At 41.0% G+C, this 18,705-nt stretch overlaps 1 protein-coding gene across 1 annotated transcript in view; it reads left to right on the plus strand.

The window, feature by feature from the left end:
• The first annotated feature begins 635 nt into the window (after positions 1-635).
• LOC134342749 (myosin regulatory light polypeptide 9) overlaps positions 636-18,705 on the plus strand; it is a 37,998-nt gene continuing 19,928 nt past the window's right edge. The window contains exon 1 of the mRNA XM_063041259.1: positions 636-772. The gene's annotated coding sequence lies outside the window, so the exon portion shown is untranslated. The remainder of the gene's footprint in view (positions 773-18,705) is intronic.

Here is an 18,705-nt window from a genome sequence, read left to right on the forward strand (position 1 = left end):
GGTGACAAGTCAAATCTTACAATAATATGATACCAATTAATAATTTTAAACTGGTGGCACTAGAGACAACAGATGCTGAAATCTGGAGCAAAGAATGATATGCTGGAGGAAAACAGCAAGTTGGACAGCATTTGTAGATGGAAATAGGAAGCTGACGTTTCAGGGTTGAAACCCCTTCATCTGCACTGAAACAATTTCTGGCTGTTAGCTGGCTTGTATTGTTGGTGAAACAAAAACTCTGGATTCAATTGTGGTTTGCTAATAAAATGAAATGAAAAATAGTTACCAAAACAGACACAGTAATTTCAGTAAATTCTGGCCACGACATCAAAAACAGTACAGGCAAATATTAATAAAGCTGACATAATTATACCATATCCTTATAAAGCAAATAGGCATATTGGTATTTTATCAGTCAGCAGAATATAAGTACTGTTGTATATTTCAGCATTACAAGTATTAGTTTGGCTACACTAGGTATTTTCAACTATATAAGGCATCTTATCTGTTTATGTGGATTTCCTTGGACTAATATGCCAAAATCCATTGTACAACAAGCTATTTGGCAGCAATCCAGTCAACATTTTATTGCCTTGTATGGACAAATGTCTGGAATGGGAGGGGAGGGATCCTAACCAGCTGTCACTAGACATTGGACGGTGTGAGCACATGACTCGTACATCAGCTTAAGCAGAGCAAATACTAGCTGACATAGCTCTGTTAACCTTAGCCTTGAAGAAAATTCAATATACCTCATCTTTTTTGACCACAGGTAAGAGTTTTGAGCATATATTGTTTCAACAGTTAGAACTTACTTGTCATTATTGTGAGTTGCAGAGAATGTTTAACCTCACAGCTTTCCTGTGCCAGTTTAACAAAAAGATGCATCTTTGGTAAGAGTTAACTTTTGCAGGACAACTTTCAGACTTATGAAGAGGTACAGCAGCAAGGATTCAAATCTTACGGGTAATTATCCTCAAAATCTAAACACACAAGAGATTGAAAAGTTTGAAGAACTTTACAATTTTCATGGGTTAATGGTGTAAGCTGTGTACTTACTCAGAATATCAACTTTTCACTGTGTAAGGTTTCACTGATATCGAAGGTTTCCCTTGCTTATTATATGTTGACATCCTAAACATAGCAGGAAACTTTAATGGCAAAATTGTTAACATATTGGATCATAATGTAAATTACTGCCAGAAACACAATTCTCTATTTTTTCCCCAGTTGAAGGCTACAAATGAGGAACAAAATATAACGGGTACTAATTGCTTTTAACTTGTCAGATGTTAATGTTTAACTGGTAGGAAACTTTGGTATGTGATCCTATAAGTGTGTTCTGTGTAGAAAATGATCACTGCATTCTACTGGGTAGAAAAGTCAGCAAATTCAACAATGAATGCCGCAACATTATCTAGAAGAACTCGGTCTGGCATTCAGTTTAAACTAGAGATTCTTGTTTGCATTCCTGAGCTTCCAAACAGCAGAAAATTGCACAGATTAACATATTGAGTTCCCTGTGAATTTTTGAATATATGCCCCAAGACAATCTGCAGTGTGGGGAGGAGGGATGAAGATTAAAAGTTACCCAAAATGGGTAAAAACTCTGTTTAATCTACTGGAAAAAAAACTATTCCTGCTTAGATATCTCAACAAGCATTAAGAAGAGGGTAATGATTTAACAATATAGAGTAGGAGGAATTAAGTTTTGAATGCCTGAACAAAACAACAAAAAGTAAAATTTACATAGTACTTCTAATAAGAAAAGTTGAGCCCAAGTTTTCACGAATTTGTGGGCAAAAGCTAAATAAAAAAGTTATGGACAAATGACCAAAACTTTGTTTAAAGTTTGTATTTTACCTTGCAGTATTAGATGAAGTTGAAAAGGAGGTGGGTTACAGAAAGTGAAATACAAATCTTGTACCCTAAAACAGCAAGAGATCCCAGGGGAAGAGGAGGTGTGATCGCATATATCTTTTCCTTCAGACAAGTCTGACTTGCTTGTGAGATAACCAATGAGTCCTATATGGGATGCACAGACAATACCACAGCTGGGGCAGGTGTTACTTGACTGATGGTTTAATGGGCTGTTTTGTGATGTGTGTTTCTTCTGATGTTTCTACTCAACTGGATGTACTCCTGCTGTAAAGACATGAGATACTCAATGCCTTCCTCCACGAACAGGCTTACAGAAACTAGGGGAAAGTTAGGGGAGAAATACATCCGAAACAGATTTAATATCACTGGCATATGTCATGAAAATTGTTGTCTTGTGGCAGCTGTACTTTGCAATACATAATAATAATAATAGAAAAACTATAATTTACAATAAGAAAATTAAATAAGTCATAACAAAAAGAGAGCAAAAATAAGGGAGGTGTTGTACATGGATTCATTGTCCATTCAGAAATCTGATGGTGGAGGGGAAATAGCTGTTCCTAAAACGATGAGTGTGTGTCTTGAGGCTCTTGTACCTCCTCCTTGAAGGTAGCAATGAGAAGAGGGCATGTCCTGGGTGATGGGGGCCCTTAAAGATGTATGCTGCCTTTTTGAGGCATTACTCCTTAAGATGTCCTCGATGCTGGGGAGGCTAGTACCCATGATGGAGTTGGCTGAGTTTACAACTTTCCGCATTTTTTTCTAACCCTGTGCAGTGGCTCCTCCGTACCAGAGGGTGATGCAACAGGTAGAATGCTCTCTACATTACATCTGTAGAAATTTGCAAAGAGTCATCGGTGGTATTTGAACCTGAGTATAAAAATCTTTTGAAAATCATAAAAAACAGCAGATTATGCAAGTCAGAAATTTATTAAAAATGAAATACAAAGCATAAATTGTTAAAAACATCCAGCAGGTCAGGAAGCACCTGTGGAAAGAAAACCAGAATTAATGTTTCTGGTCAAAGACCCCTCATCAAAACTGAGAAAGGGAGAAAACAGGTTAGTTCTGAATTTGGAAAAAAAAAGTTGGGGAGGGTTGAATAGAACAAACAAAATATCTGTGAAAGGGTGAAGTAAGGGTCTCTGAGGGGATAAATAGTGTAATTGCAATTAAAGGGTTTAAATGGCGGGGAGAGAGTAATAATCCCATTCCAAATCACTCTGGCTCTCACTCGCTTGTCTCTGTTATCAGAAGCCCAGTAAAAGCTTGTGCAATAGCAATTCATCTTCCATTTAGGTACATTGTAGCCTTCTGGACTCAATATCAGATTCTCCAACTTCAGGTAACTCGCTTTCTCTATCTGTATCAGGATGAACTACTACTGTAAATTATCCACCTGGAATATCACCTCAGTTTTCCTCTCTCAATTACCTGTACCACATCTTATTATTTACAAATCATTATACTTCTTTGATTGTATTATCACCATCTAACTATCCTGTTGATCCATTTGATAGAAGGTTTTATGCGCACGGCAACCTTATCTCAACTATTCCCTTTGACCTATCCAATGCCCCACACACTCTTCATTTCAATTTAGTTCTAACCTGTTTACTCTCTTTTCGAGTTCTGATTGAAGGATTTTCAAACTGAAATGTTAACATATTTCTTTTTCTGTCATACCTGCTTAGTGTCTCCAGGTTTTGTGTGAGCATTTAATACTACATGTGTTTGCATCCTAATACCAAGGTGAAGAGCAAGTTAATTTTTTTTTGATGTAAAAAAGAATATAACTAAAAGAGATTTGAATTCATTAATATTTCTGGAGGGCTGGGGGGTAATCTGAAGCCAAACAAGCGAAAATAAGAGTAAGCACAAACACAAGAGATTCTGCAGATGCTGGAAATCCAGAGCAACACACACAAAATGCTGGAGGAACTCAGCAGGTCAGGCAGCATCTATGGAAATGAATGACTGTTGACTTTTCAGGCCGAGATCCTTTGTCAGGACTGGAAAGGAAGGGAGAAGAGGCCAGAATAGGAAGGTGGGGGGAAGGGAAGGAGTACAGCCTAGAAGGAAATGGGTGAAAATTAGAGTAAGCACGTACAGTACTAACAAAGGTATGAGCTTTGCTGTGGTGAATGATGTAAGGGTGAGAAGTTAGGGGTTGTGGCAATAATAGGATAAAGAATCAAAAACCTATGGCATTGATTAACAGCACCACACAGTTGCAAATTGTCACATGGCTGACAATGGATATACTGTTGAAGACGAGATGCCATTTATATGGTTCCTTATGCATTTTTTCAGCATGTCCTAAAGCACCTTGAACCAATGAAGAATTTCTTTGAAGGCTAGGAACTGTTGTACATGCCATCACCAAATCCATGCATCATTTTTGTCCCCAAATTATGTCATTACACACCATATACAGTATATGCAATGCCACAGTGATTGAAGGCAATATGTCAAGTTCAACACCGTCACGGATGACAGACAGCTCTACTTCTTCAACATCTCTCTCAACACTTCCACTGTCTCTGTACTGTTACCTTCCTCAATGTGCCAAGGTTTCATCTAGTTGAGTATTGGATGACTAAAGCTCAGTTTTCTGCTATAACCTTCATTTACACTCATTCACTCATCGCCCCAATGTTCACTAGGTTTTTGTGAGACCAAGTCTAGAGATGACTCCAATTTAAATCCTTACCTTTTTGCATTCACTCCCTTCAGATACACAGCCATCTCTACTGTCTTTGGCAATTGCATGGTTAAAAGTGAAAATGATTGTTGTTGTGTATGCGTCACTGAGATTTCTTATAGTAATATAAAATTGACAAGATAATACTTGCTAATACATTTTCTGATCACGTGAGATGACTGTATCTATAATTATCTATTTGGCATTTGATGCTTCTTGCTATCTTTAATATTGTGATATGAAGATTGTTGAAACTCCAAACAGTCCATTCAATCACATCAGGACATTAATGGTTCCGGAGATAATACAAACTAGATCGTTTGTAATAACTAATTTTTTAAAAACAGTTAATCTAGCTGAGGAAATTATAAAAGGCAATTTCAAGTGTTCTCATGATAAGAAGCCACTATTCTAGCTTTAGGAATGCAGTGCTAACTATTCTCGGCCACCTGGATCAGTGCAAGTATGAACCGTCCATAATTCATGACTGGACTCTTTCAAGACCAACTCAGTTAAAGTGTTAAAAAGGCATGCAAAAAAATGGTGGACTGTTGATTTATTTAAGCTTAAAAATAAAATACTGGTGCATCTTTGAACTGTGGGAAGAAACTGGAGCACCCGGAGGAAACCCACACAGTCACGGGGAGAAAGTACAAATTCCTTATACACACAAAGGGAATTAAACCCAGGTCGTGGTACTGTAAAGTGCTGTGGTAACTACTACACTGCTGGGCCATCCTGCCAATGTAACACATACAGAAACTGCTGGAGGAACTCTGCAGGACAGGCAGCATCTATGGGAAGGAATGAAGAGATGCATTTCGGGCCAGGATGCTTCATCAGGACCCGTGCGTATCACTATAGATTCCCAGCATCTGCAGAATCTCTTGTGTTCATAGTGTTTTCTGGCTCCAATGGTTTAAAATAATAATATTTAGTTTTCTTTTGCCTCAGCAGCCTTATCCACATAGCAACATAAACCTTGATAGTCCCAAAGTTATTTAATCTCTAACAAGATGGCAAAAGCAACTATTGATTCAGTGAAAGGCACTTTATCTGATGATGTGAAATGACCATCCACTGATAAGTACTGGAGGTGTGGATAGATTCATCTTTGGCAATGCCCTCTTCAGTTTGGTCAAATGTGTTGCTATTTCTGCTGAGGTACATTTGTGAAAAATGGCTGAGGTGTAACAGCAGAAGAGTAGCTGTCTTCCAGAGTCTTGAGCACAAGGAAAATTTGGTGCAAGAACAAAATGAGTAATCCCTTTACCAAACAACAGGAATTCTGCAGATGCTGGAATTTCAAGCAACATACATCAAAGTTGCTGGTGAACGCAGCAGGCCAGGCAGCATCTGTAGGAAGAGGTACAGTCGACGTTTCAGGCCGAGACCCTTCGTCAGGACTAACTGAAGGAAGAAATCCCTTTACCAAGATAGATTTTAGTCATGCCTGAACTTGTTTTTTTTTTGAGATCATCATATACTGAACGTAGGTTAAGCAAAGTTATAAATGGCTCAAAAAGAAAATGTTACAACTGCTGTCCTTATACAGGGTTTTGACCCAAAACATAGACCATCCCTTTTCCTCCACAGATGCTGCTTGACCTGTGGAGTTCTTTCAGCAGTTTGCTTTTGTTTCATTTTCCAGCAACAGCAGTCCCTTGTGCAAACAAGTGAAATTGAGAAAAATGAATGAATTTGTCCATTTTCTAATATTTAATGTTTGTCATCTTGATATATCGGTTGCTTATAATTTCAAAGTTCAAAGCAAATTTATTTTAAAAGCTTAAAAGATCGAGGCACAACTGCACAAGCACGAGGACGTCAGCAAGTCAGACTGACGGGAAGGATTTTAAAAGAAGACAGCTTTATAGGGCAGGTGTATGGTGGAGTAGGGGGAGTAGAGGGAGTAGGAGGGCTTTGGCTCAACAGGACTTTAGCAATAACAGGTCAAGGCGAGTTAAGTTACTTGTGAAGAATAGGAAGTATGTCTGTGGGGCCGGTGTTCTGTAATGGGTGTCTAATGTGGGACGGCCAGGAGACTCCCAGCCTCCCGGACGGCCACATCTGTGCCAAGTGCATCGAGCTGCAGCTCCTTAGGGACTGGGTTAGGGAACTGGAGATGCAGCTCGATGACCTTCGTCTGGTCAGGGAAAATGAGAAGGTGATAGAGAGGAGATATAGGCAAATAGTCACACTGGGGCCTCAGGAGACAGATAAGTGGGTAACAGTCATGAGAGGGAAGGGCAAGAGTCAGATACTAGAGAGTATCCCAGTGGCTGTCCTCCTCAACAATAAGTACTCCTGTTTGAGTACTGCTGCCGAGGGGATCTACCTGGGGGAGGCAACTGGCCGTGTCTCTGGCACATAGTCTGGCCCTGTGCCTCAGAAGGGTAGGGAAAGGAAAAGGATAGCAGCAGTGATAAGGGACTCTATAGTTAGTGGGGTCAGACAGGCAATTCTGTGGATGCAGGAAAGAAACGTGGATGATAGTTTGCCTCCCAGGTGCCAGGATCCAAGATGTTTCTGCTCGCGACCATGTTATCCTGAATTGGGAAGGTGAAGAGCCAGAGGTTGTGGTACATATTGGTACCAACGACAAAGGTAGGAAAAGGGAGGAGGTCCTGAAAATAGACTACAGGGAATTAGGAAAGAAGCTGAGAAACAGGACCTCAAAGGCAGTAATCTCAGGATTACTGCCTGTGCCACGTGACAGTGAGTATAGCAATAGAGTGAGGTGGAGGATTAATGCCTGGCTGAGGATTTGGAGCAGGGAGCAGGGATTCAGATTTCTGGATCATTGGGACCTCTTTTGGGGTAGACATGACCTGTACGAAAAGGATTGGTTGCACTTGAATCTGAGGGGGACCAATATCCTGGCAGGGAGGTTTGCTAAGGTCATTGGGGAGAGTTTAAACTAGAATTGCTGGGGGGTGGGAACCAAACTAAAGAGATGGAGGAAGGAGTGGTTGGCTCACAAATAGAGAAAACTTGTAGGCAGTGTGAGAGGGAGGATAGGCAGGTGATAGAGAAGGGATACACTCAGACTGATGGTTTGAGATGTGTCTATTTTAATGCAAGAAGCATCATGAACAAAGCAGATGAGCTTTGAGCGTGGATCAGTACTTGGAGCTATGATGTTGTGGCCTTTACAGAGTCTTGGATGGTTCAGGGGTAGGAATGGCTACTTAGAGTGCCAGGCTTTAGATGTTTCAGACAGGACAGGGTGGGGGCGTGGCATTGCTGATCAGAGATAGTGTCATGTCTGAAGAAAAGGAGGAAGTCATGGAGGGATTGTCTACTGAGACTCTGTGGGTGGAAGTTAGAAACAGGAAGGGGTGAATAACTTTACTGGGTGTTTTTTATAGACCACCTAATAGTAACAGGGACATTGAGGAGCAGATAGGGAGACAGATTCTGGAACGATGCAGTAATAACAGGTTTGTTGTGAAGGGGATTTTAATTTCCCAAATATCGACTGGCATCTCTCTAGAGTGAGGGGTTTAGATGGGGTGGAGTTTGTTAGGTGTGTTCAGGAAGGTTTCCTGACACAATATGTAGATAAACCTACAAGAGGAGAGGCTGTTCTTGATCTGGTATTTGGAAATAAACCTGGGCAGGTGTCAGATCTCTCAGTGGGAGAGCATTTTGGAGATAGTGATCATAATTCTATCTCCTTTACCATAGCATTGAGAGGGATAGGAACATTCAAGTTAGGAAAGCGTTTAATTGGAGTAAGGGGAAATATGAAGCTATCATGCATGATCTTGGAATCGTAAATTGGGAACAGATGTTCTCAGGGAAATGTACGGCAAAAGTGTGGCAAATGTTCAGGGGTCATTTGCCTGGCGTTCCGCACAGGTACGTTCCAATGAGACAGGGAAAGGATGGTAGGGTACAGGAACCATGGTGTACAAAGGCAGTTGAAAGTCTAGTCAAGAAGAAAAGAAAAGCTTATGAAAGGCTCAAAAAACTAGGTAATGATAGAGATCTAGAAAATTATAAGGCTAGCAGGAAGGAGGATAAAATTAGGAGAGCCAGAAGGGCCCATGAGAAGGCCTTGGCTGACAGGATTAAGGAAGACCCCAAGGCATTCTATAAGTATGTGAACAGCAAGAGGATAAGACATGAGAGGAAAGGACCAATCAAGTGTGACAGTGGGAAAGTGTGTATGGAACCGGAGAAGGTAGTGGAGGTACTTAATGAATACTTTGCTTCAGTATTCACTACAGTAAAGGACCTTGGCGATTGTAGGGGTGACTTACAGTGGACTGAAAGCCCAGGCTACTATAGACCAGTGAATCTTATTTCAGTGGTTGGTAAATTGAGGGAGAAGATCCTGAGAGGCAGGATTTATGAATATTTCGAGAGGCATAATATGATTAGGAATAGTCAGCATGGCTTTGTCAAAGGCAGGTCATGCTTTAGGAGCCTGATTGAATTTTTTGAGGATGTGACGAAACATATTGATGAAGGTCGAGCAGTAGATGTAGTGTATATGGCTTTCAGCAAGGTATTTGATAAGGTTCCCCATGAAAGGCTTATTGAGAAAGTAAGGAGGCATGGGATCCAAGGGGACATTGCTTTGTGTATCCAGAACTTGCTTGCACACCGAAGGCAAAGAGTGGTTGTAGACGGGTCATATTCTGCATGGAGGTTGGTGACCAGTGGTGTGCCTCAGGGATCTGTTCTGTGACCCCTTCTCTTCGTGATTATTATAAATGATGAGGAAGTGGAGGGATGGGTTAGTAAATTTGCTGATGACACAAAGGTTGGGGGTGTTATGGATAGTGTGGAGGGCTGGCAGAGATTACAGTGGGACAATGATAGGATGCAAAGCTGGGCTGAGAAGTGGCTGATGAAGTTCAACCCAGATAAGTGTGAGGTGGTTCATTTTTGTAGGTCAAATATGATGGCAGAATATAGTATTAATGGTAAGACTCTTGGCAGTGTGAAGGATCAGAGGGATCTTGGGGTCCAAGTCCATATGACATTCAAAGCTGCTGCGCAGATTGACCATGTGGTTAAGAATGCATACAGTGTATTGGCTTTCATCAACCATGGGATTGAGTTTAAGAGCTGAGAGATAATGTTACAACTATATAGGACCCTGGTCAGATCCCATTTGGAGTACTGTGCTCAGTTCTGGTCACCTCACAATGGGAAGGATGTGGAAGCCATAGAAAGGGTGCAGAGGAGATTTACAAGGATGTTGCCTGGATTGGCGAACATGCCTTATGAGAATAGAATGAGCGAACTTAGCCTTTTCTCCTGGGAGTGACGTAGGATGAGAGGTGACCTGATGGAGGCTGTATAAGATGATGAGAGGCATTGATCATCAGAGGCTTTTTCCAAGGGCTGAAATGGCTAACATGAGAGGGCACAGTTTTAAGGTGTTTGGAAGAAGATACATAGGAGATGTCAGGGGTAAGTTTTTTACGCAGAGTGTGGTAAGTGCGTGGAATGGGCTGCCAGCGATCATAGTGGAGGTGGATACAATAGGGTCTTTTAAGAGGCTCCTGGATCTATACGTGGAGCTTAGAAAAATAGTGCGCTATGGGTAACTCAAGGTAATTTCTAAGGTAAGTACATGTTTGGCACAGCATTGTGGGCCAAAGGGCCTGTATTGTGCTGTAGGTCTTCTGTTTCTATTAGAAGTAAGTATATGTCACCATATTAGCTTGAAATGCATTTTCTTTGAGACATTTATAGCAGAACAAAGAAATACAATAGAATCAATGAGAAACTATCCACATACAAAGACCAACAAGCAACCAATGTGCAAAAGAAGAAAATTGTGCAAATACAAAACAAAAATAATAAGTAAATAGATAAACAGCTAAATACATAATGAATAATAAATAGACAAATAAACCAATAGATAGATAAATAGATAGAGAGATACTGAGAACTTGAGTTGTGGAGTCCTTGAAAGTGAGTCCATTGGTTGTGGAATCAGTTCAGTATTGAGGGGAGTGAAGTTATCCACACTGATTCAGGAGTCTGATGGTTGAAACATAATAACTGTTCCTGAACATGGAGATGCAGGACCTAAGGCTCCTATACCTCCTTTCCAATGGCAGCAGTGACAAGAGAGCATGGCCTGGACAGTGGACGTCCTTAGTGATGGATGTTGCTTTTTTGTGTTTATTATTCAACATAACCCTTTTTCAACAAGAAACTTACATGGTACATTTAAGAAGACCTGGCCTTCTTTTTATACCAGGAGAATAAAAATTGCAAAAAAAACTTAAGAAAGAAATCAGGAGGATAAAAGAAGACATGAGGTTGCTTTAGCAGTCAAGGTGAAGGATAATCCAAAGAGCTTCTACAGGTATATTAAGAGCAAAAGGATAGTAAGGGATAAAATTGATCCTCTTAAAGATCAGAGTGGTCGGCTATGTATGGAACCAAAAGAAATGGGGGAGATCTTAAATGGGTTTTTTGCGTCTGTATTTACTAAGGAAACTGGCATGGAGTCAGTGGAAATAAGGCAAACCAGTAGTGAGGTCATGGAACCTATACAGATTGAAGAGGAGGAGGTGCTTGCTACCTTGAGGCAAATCAGAGTAGATAAATTCCGAGGACCTGACAGGGTATTCCTTCGGACCTTGAAGGAGACTAGTGTTGAAATTGCAGGGGCCCTGGCAGATATATTTAAAATGTTGGTATCCACGGGTGAGGTGCCAGAGGATTGGAGGATAGCTCATGTTGTTCTGTTATTTAAGAAAGGCTCTAAAAGTAATCCACGAAATTATAGGCCAGTAAGTTTGACGTCAGTAGAAGGTAAATAATTGGAAGGAGTACTAAGAGATAGGATCTACAAGTATTTGGATAGACTGGGACTTATTAGGGAGAATCAACATGGCTTTGTGCGTGGTAGATCATGTTTAACCAATCTATTAGAGTTTTTCAAGGAGGTTACCAGGAAAGTGGATGAAGGGAAGGCAGTGGATATTGTCTACATGGACTTCAGTAAGGCCTTTGACAAGGTCCCGCATGGGAGGTTGGTTAGGAAGATTCAGTCACTAGGTATACATGGAGAGGTAATAAATTGGATGAGGCATTGGCTCAATGGAAGAAGCCAGAGAGTGGTAGTGGAGGATTGCTTCTCTGAGTGGAGGCCCGTGACTAGTGGTGTGCCACAGGGATCAATGCTGGGCAGATGGCAGATGGAGTTTAATACAGACAAGTGTGAGGTATTGCACTTTGGAAGGACAAACCAAGGTAGAACATACAGGGTTAACGGTAAGGCACTGAGGAGTGCAGTAGAACAGAGGGATCTGGGAATACAGATACAAAATTCCCTAAAAGTGGCATCATAGGTAGATAGGGTCATAAAGAGAGTTTTTGGTACATTGGCGTTTATGAATCAAAGTATTGATTATAAGAGTTGGAATGTTATGGTGAGGTTGTATAAGGCATTGGTGAGGCCGAATTTGGAGTATTGTGAACAGTTTTGGTCACCAAATTAGAAGAAGGATATTAATAAGGTTGAAAGAGTGCAGAGAAGGTTTACAAGGATGTTGCCGGGACTTGAGAAACTGAGTTACAGAAAAAGGTTGAATAGGTTAGGACTTTATTCCCTGGAGCATAGAAGAATGAAGGGAGATTTGATAGAGGTATATAAAATTATGATGGGTATAAATAGAGTGAATGCAAGTAGACTTTTTCCACTGAGGCAAGGGGAGAAAAAAACCAGAGGACATGGGTTAAGGGTGAAGGGGGAAAAGTTTAAAGGGAACATTAGAGGAAGGCTTCTTCGCACAGAGTGGTGGGAGTGTGGAATGAGCTGCCAGATGAAGTGGTAAATGTGGGCTCACTTTTAACATTTAAGAAAACCTTGGACACATACATGGATGAGAGGTGTATGGTGGGATATGGTCCAGGTGCAGGTCAGTGGGACTAGGTAGAAAAATGGTTCAGCACAGCCAAGAAGGGCCAAAAGGCCTGTTTCTGTTCTATAATGTTCTATGGATCTATGGTTCTATGGTTCTTATTTATTGTGTAAAAGTATTTAAGAACCTAATTGTTGTTTGTAGCAATAACAGGTGATGGATCAATAAGATGAAAAAGAAGAGCTGGAAAATAATGCTAACAGCAGGGAAACTAGAATAATCTATGTTTAATAAAGTGACCCTACGGATGCTGAATGAAATGTGAGTAGATGTTTTGGGATATAAAATGTGGTTTAAGTAGAGGTAGTCGTTCATCATATCTGACAATGACAGGAGATCTGTGCAGGAAAATTCTTAAAGCGAAAAAGCTGTTACATTGGGGCAGTTCCATTCTCTTGACCTCAAAAATCCAGATCCAGAGGTACAAACACATGTCACAAACTGGGGCCTTCCTTGGTTGTGGATGACCATGATGACATCAGTGCCCTGTCGTTCCCTTCACTCTCCACGGAGTATAGCAGTACTGCCTTCCTGGCCGTTGGATCTCACTGTAGATCTCATCTGCCCAGTCCGCTGGGTCTGACTTGGCATGCTAGGCCAGGCATGTCTCTATCTCACCAGGTAGGAAACCTGCTGACTACCATCACTTGGTTCAGCCTGCCTATTAAAGCGGAGTAGCAGGATGTAGCAGCTGTCGTAAGCAAACAGCTACTTGGAGCCAGAGCTGAGTGTTCAGTGAGGACCAATGGTATGGGAGCTGCCCTGGAATGAACATGACAAGCCCCTTCACCTCCCTGGACACTCCATACCCCCAGTTTATCTGGTAGGAGCTTTTTGATTAGCTTTGAAGATTTCAGTATGTACTTGGTTAACAAGCATGGTTGTCTTACATGGATAGGACCAAACTTGCTTTCACTCCATCAATTAGCATCAGAGTTGAAAAACAAATTTAAGAAGCTGATTAAAGGGAAGTTTCACAATGCTTTGTTAACTAACTCTCACACCAAAATAAGAATGATACATGAAAATCAAAAAGTGCCAATGCTGTAATATGAACTTAAAAAACAGAAATGCTGAAAGTACCCAGCAGATCAGGCAGCATCAGTGGAGAGAGAAACAGGGTTGATATTTCAGGTTAATGACCGTCTCATGAGAAATGATCTCTTGGGAGTTTGCTAAATTTTCTGCGGGAATGATATTTATTGATTTAATTACATCTGTTGATGACTCTAATAAGAGACAGCTCAGATTCTTGGAGTACTTAGAAAACATCATGAGGGGAGATCTAAGTTTATAAGATTATGAGGGGAATAGATAGTCACCGGTATCTATTCCCTGGGTCAAAATGTTTAATACTAGAAGGCATGCATTTAGGGTAAGAGATGGCAAGTTCAAAGGAGATGTGCATAGCAAGTTATTTTTCATAAAGAGTGATAGATAGCTGAAATGCACAGCCAGGAAAGGTAGGGGAGGTGTTTAAGAGGCTCTTGGTTGGGTCCATGAATCTGCAAAGACTGGAGGGATATAGGCATTGTGTGGGCAGAAGGGATTTGTCTAAACAGGAGAAATTCTGCAGATACCGTAAATCCAAAGCGACACGTACACAACATGTGGGAGGAACTCTGCAGATTAGGCCTGCAATGTCAAAAGTTTATTCATGTCCATAGATGCTGCATGACCCGCTGAGTTCCTCCAGCATTTTGTGTATTTTGCTAGGGATTTGCCCAGTTAGGAATTTAAATACTAGTTTAATTAGTTTGGCACAACATCCGCGGCTAAAGGGGTTGTTCCTATGTTGTGCTGTTCTATGTTCTATGTTTAAAAATTAAGCAAGGGAAATTGTTACAGATTACTTTGGCTAGTTTTGATCTCTACTGAATTCTTGCCACTCCTTATAAATGCTTTCATTAACATTCAAGAATACTCATGTAGAGGCTGATTCTCTGTTGTACTTTGTGATTACTTTATAGATTAGGAATAATGGCTGTTCCAAATTACAGCTCTTCCTCTTCACTGCAAAACATCAGCATTGCTTACATTTATTTAAAAACCATTTTAGAGTCTAATGAATAGTTGCAGTGTGAGAGGTTAGTCTGTATCATACAGTGTATTTAATGGAAAATGCATTTACATGTTTTCTTTTATTCTGGAGATGCAACGGGTTGCAGATGCTGGAATGAAAAAAAGTAAATGTATTATCAAAATGCATCTATGGCACCATATACCACCGAGATTCAGTTTCTTAATGTGAATGCCCACAAGAAAATGAATCTCAGATTAGTATATGGTGCCAAGTATATACTTCGATAATATTTAATCTGTGACACAAAAGCAGCTGTTGGAGGAACTCAGTGAGTCAGGCAATATCTGTGAAGGCAAAATGACATTTGATGTTTTTCAGCTGAGATCCTACATCAGGACTGTAAGTATTGAGGAAGAAGTGCCGGTATAGAGAACGAGAGAGAGAGCTGAGATAGGGGTTGTCAGGTGAACATCTATCACCTGCAGCCCTTGCATCACCCTCCCCTCTCTCCTCTTTATATTGGCTATCCACCCTCTACACTCCCAACCCCAATCAACTAACCCTTTTCCTCCGCGGATGTTGCTTGATCTAGTGCTTTCATCCAGCAATTTGTTTTGTTTTCTGTTCTCCCTTGTGTAGATTAATTAAAAGAACCATCTAATTGAGCAGGAAAAGGAATTTAAACAGGCTTTTCAGAAAAGGATGCCTTTTTAGTCATAAGATAACAGGCACGGAGGTAGTTTGGCCCAGAGAGATTATGTAAGATTCAGCTCCATAACACGGCCTTGGTGGTGCGTTTTTTCAATCATCTGTACCTTCTGCCCGGTGGTGGTGTTGGGGGGGCGGGCGGGGGAAACAGGAGGACGTCCAGGGTGAGAGAGGGGTTTGATTATGTTCAATGCTTTACGGAGGCAGTGGGAAGTGCAGACTGAGGCCACTGTCTTTCCATTTCCCTGCTCTTTCCTTTCATCCTTTTAATGCTATTTTGTTGTCTGGTGATTTCCTCAAGCAGCTATGGTTTTCGATATCAAAACTAGTTCCCAACTTTCAAAATTAACTCTGATGCCCTGTTAGCTGAATCAACCCCATGTGTTTGACAGAGTTGTAATGAGATAGAGAGCGAGTGAAGAGTGGAACATTGGGAGTGGTGATCCATTAACTCAAATGTCTGACATTTCCATGGACTCGTTGGTTCATTGCATTTGTCATATTTTCTAAAACACTGGAAGGTACTTTGTACTTCATGAAGTTCTCAAACTATTTCAATTATATCAGTCACAGGATCATTACGTTCAGTAGCAAATGTACAGTATATTGGGAAGCACTCAGAATAAATTTTTTTCTTGCAAAATTAATTCTTTGCTTTCCCTGAACTTGAGGTGATCAAGGGCCCGTTCCTTCTGATTTTTTAATCTTAGATTGAGTAAGATGGTAATCAAATTCAAATATTTCACCAACCTATGTGTGTTTTTACTAATGGTCATATTTAGATGAAGAAATTACATTTGACATTAAAGGTCAAAAATACTAAATCAGAAACTTTATCCAAATTGATAATGTGTTTTTGCAGCCTGTTTATCATAATACAAACATGTTTACACTGTTTTCTACCACATGGTATCCATTTAGCCAATGCTGTTCCTTTGCCATTCACTGACTTTGCACCTATTTGAGGGAGTTTGAAATTGGCCATTTTCAATATTGTTAAATGATAAAATCATAGAAAATTTACTACTGAGACTCATTGTATCCATGTTGGTCAAAAGTAAAGATCTGCTCAGCCTTCTAGCACTAGGTTTGCAGATGTTCAGGTACATATACGATAACTTATAAAAATGATGAGGGTTTATGCCTTCAACAACTTTTCAGGCAATGAATTCCAGATCCCTGCTGGCCTCTACATTACATTTTCCTTCTTTTTTTCACTCTTATCTTTCTACCAATTACTTTAAATCTCATAATTTTAAAAACACTTAAATTTTCACCCAATCTACTTTTTCCTTCAACAAAAAATACTTCAGCCTATACTCATAGCTAAATATTTACATTTCTAGTAATGTTGCCTTTACCCGCTCTCCATTTCAATCACATCTTTCCTGTAATGTGGTGACAGAAATATAAGGAGCATTCTCATGAGTCCTGATGAAGAGTTTTGGCCCAAAACATCGACCGTTTACTCTTTACTGTGGATGCCTCCTGGCCTGCTGAATTCCAACAGCATTTTAAGACCATAAGACAAAGGAGCAGAAGTCGGCCATTCGGCCCATCGAGTCTGCTCTGCCATTTTATCATGAGCTGATCCATACTCCCATTTAGTCCCACTCCCCCACCTTCTCACCATAACCTTTGATGCCTTGGCTACTCAGATACCTATCAATCTCTGCCTTAAATACACCCAATGACTTGGCCTCCACTGCTGCCCGTGGCAACAAATTCCATAGATTCACCACCATCTGACTAAAAAAATTTCTTCACTTTTCTGTTCTGAATGGGCGCCCTTCAATCCTTAAGTCATGCCCTCTCGTACTAGACTCCCCGATCATGGGAAACAACTTTGCCACATCCAACACACATAAAAGTTGCTGGTGAGCACAGCAGGCCAGGCAGCATCTCTAGGAAGAGGTGCAGTCGACGTTTCAGGCTGAGACCCTTCGTCAGGACTAACTGAAGGAAGAGTGAGTAAGGGATTTGAAAGTTGGAGGGGGAAGGGGAGATCCAAAATGATAGGAGAATACAGGAGGGGGAGGGATGGAGCCAAGAGCTGGACAGGTGATAGGCAAAAGGGATACGAGAGGATCATGGGACAGGAGGTCCGGGAAGAAAGACAAGGGGGGGGGAGCCCAGAGGATGGGCAAGGGGTATATTCAGAGGGACAGAGGGAGAAAAAGGAGAGTGAGAGAAAGAATGTGTGTATAAAAATAAGTAACAGATGGGGTACGAGGGGGAGGTGGGGCATTAGCGGAAGTTAGAGAAGTCGATGTTCATGCCATCAGGTTGGAGGCTACCCAGACAGAATATAAGGTGTTGTTCCTCCAACTTGAGTGTGGCTTCATCTTTACAGTAGAGGAGGCCGTGGATAGACATGTCAGAATGGGAATGGGATGTGGAATTAAAATGTGTGGCCACTGGGAGATCCACATCCACTCTGTCCATGCCTTTCAACATTCGAAATGTTTCTATGAGGTCTCCCCTCATTCTTCTAAACTCCAAGGAATACAGTCCAAGAGCAGACAAACGTTCCTCATATGTTAACCCTCTCATTCCCGGAATCATTCTAGTGAATCTTCTCTGTACCCTCTCCAACGTCAGCACATCCTTTCTTAAAAGGAGACCAAAACTGCCCACGGTACTCCAAGTGAGGTCTCACCAGCGCCTTATAGAGCGTCACCATCACATCCCTGCTCCTATACTCTATTCCTCTAGAAATGAATGCCAACATTGGATTCGCCTTCTTCACTACTGACTCAACCTGGAGGTTAACCTTAAGGGTATGTTTTATGTGTGTTGCTTGGAGTTCGAGTATCTGCAGATTTTCTCTTGTTTCAGAACTGTTCTGCTGTTCAGCTTTGCTCAGTCTACCTCCTATAAACTAATGTGGAATCCTGCTGTTGGTGTTCTAGCACACACCACATCTCCTTCACACATCATCTCAGTGCTTGATGATCCACCTTGACTCATCTACAAACCTGGATTTCAACTGGAAACTGCAGGGAACCCCTTGAATTGACAGTTCACAGCAGGTGCAATGTCATAAGGTCCTGATTGATCTTACAATATAAGGCCAACAGACAAATCCAGGCCACTAACTGTTATTCCCAGAATACCAATCATTATTTGGTAAATCATGCAGGTGGTTGATATTCATAAATGAGACAAAATGAGACAAGACAATTAAAGTCACCGTGTTAAACAACTCCATCATAACCAAGTCCAATTCTATCTTTGTCTGATATACACAGTACTTATTCCAAGGTTGAGGGGCCAGCCATCTGCTGCCAGATTCTTATTTCTATTTTCTTTTCCTCTTTCCAAGCCAAGATGAGTGAGGTCACCTTAAGGATTTCTCCAATGTCCTCATTTACAGTAGATTCGTTAGTTCTACAGACCAGACATCAACTGTCAGTAGTATCCCTGCTTTCGTATCTTGTGGTACATTTACTCAAGAAGCAGAGTGACAGGAGCTACTTGCACTAAAT

The sequence above is a fragment of the Mobula hypostoma genome, chromosome 2 (assembly GCF_963921235.1).
Source record: "Mobula hypostoma chromosome 2, sMobHyp1.1, whole genome shotgun sequence".
Classification (NCBI taxonomy): domain Eukaryota; kingdom Metazoa; phylum Chordata; class Chondrichthyes; order Myliobatiformes; family Myliobatidae; genus Mobula; species Mobula hypostoma.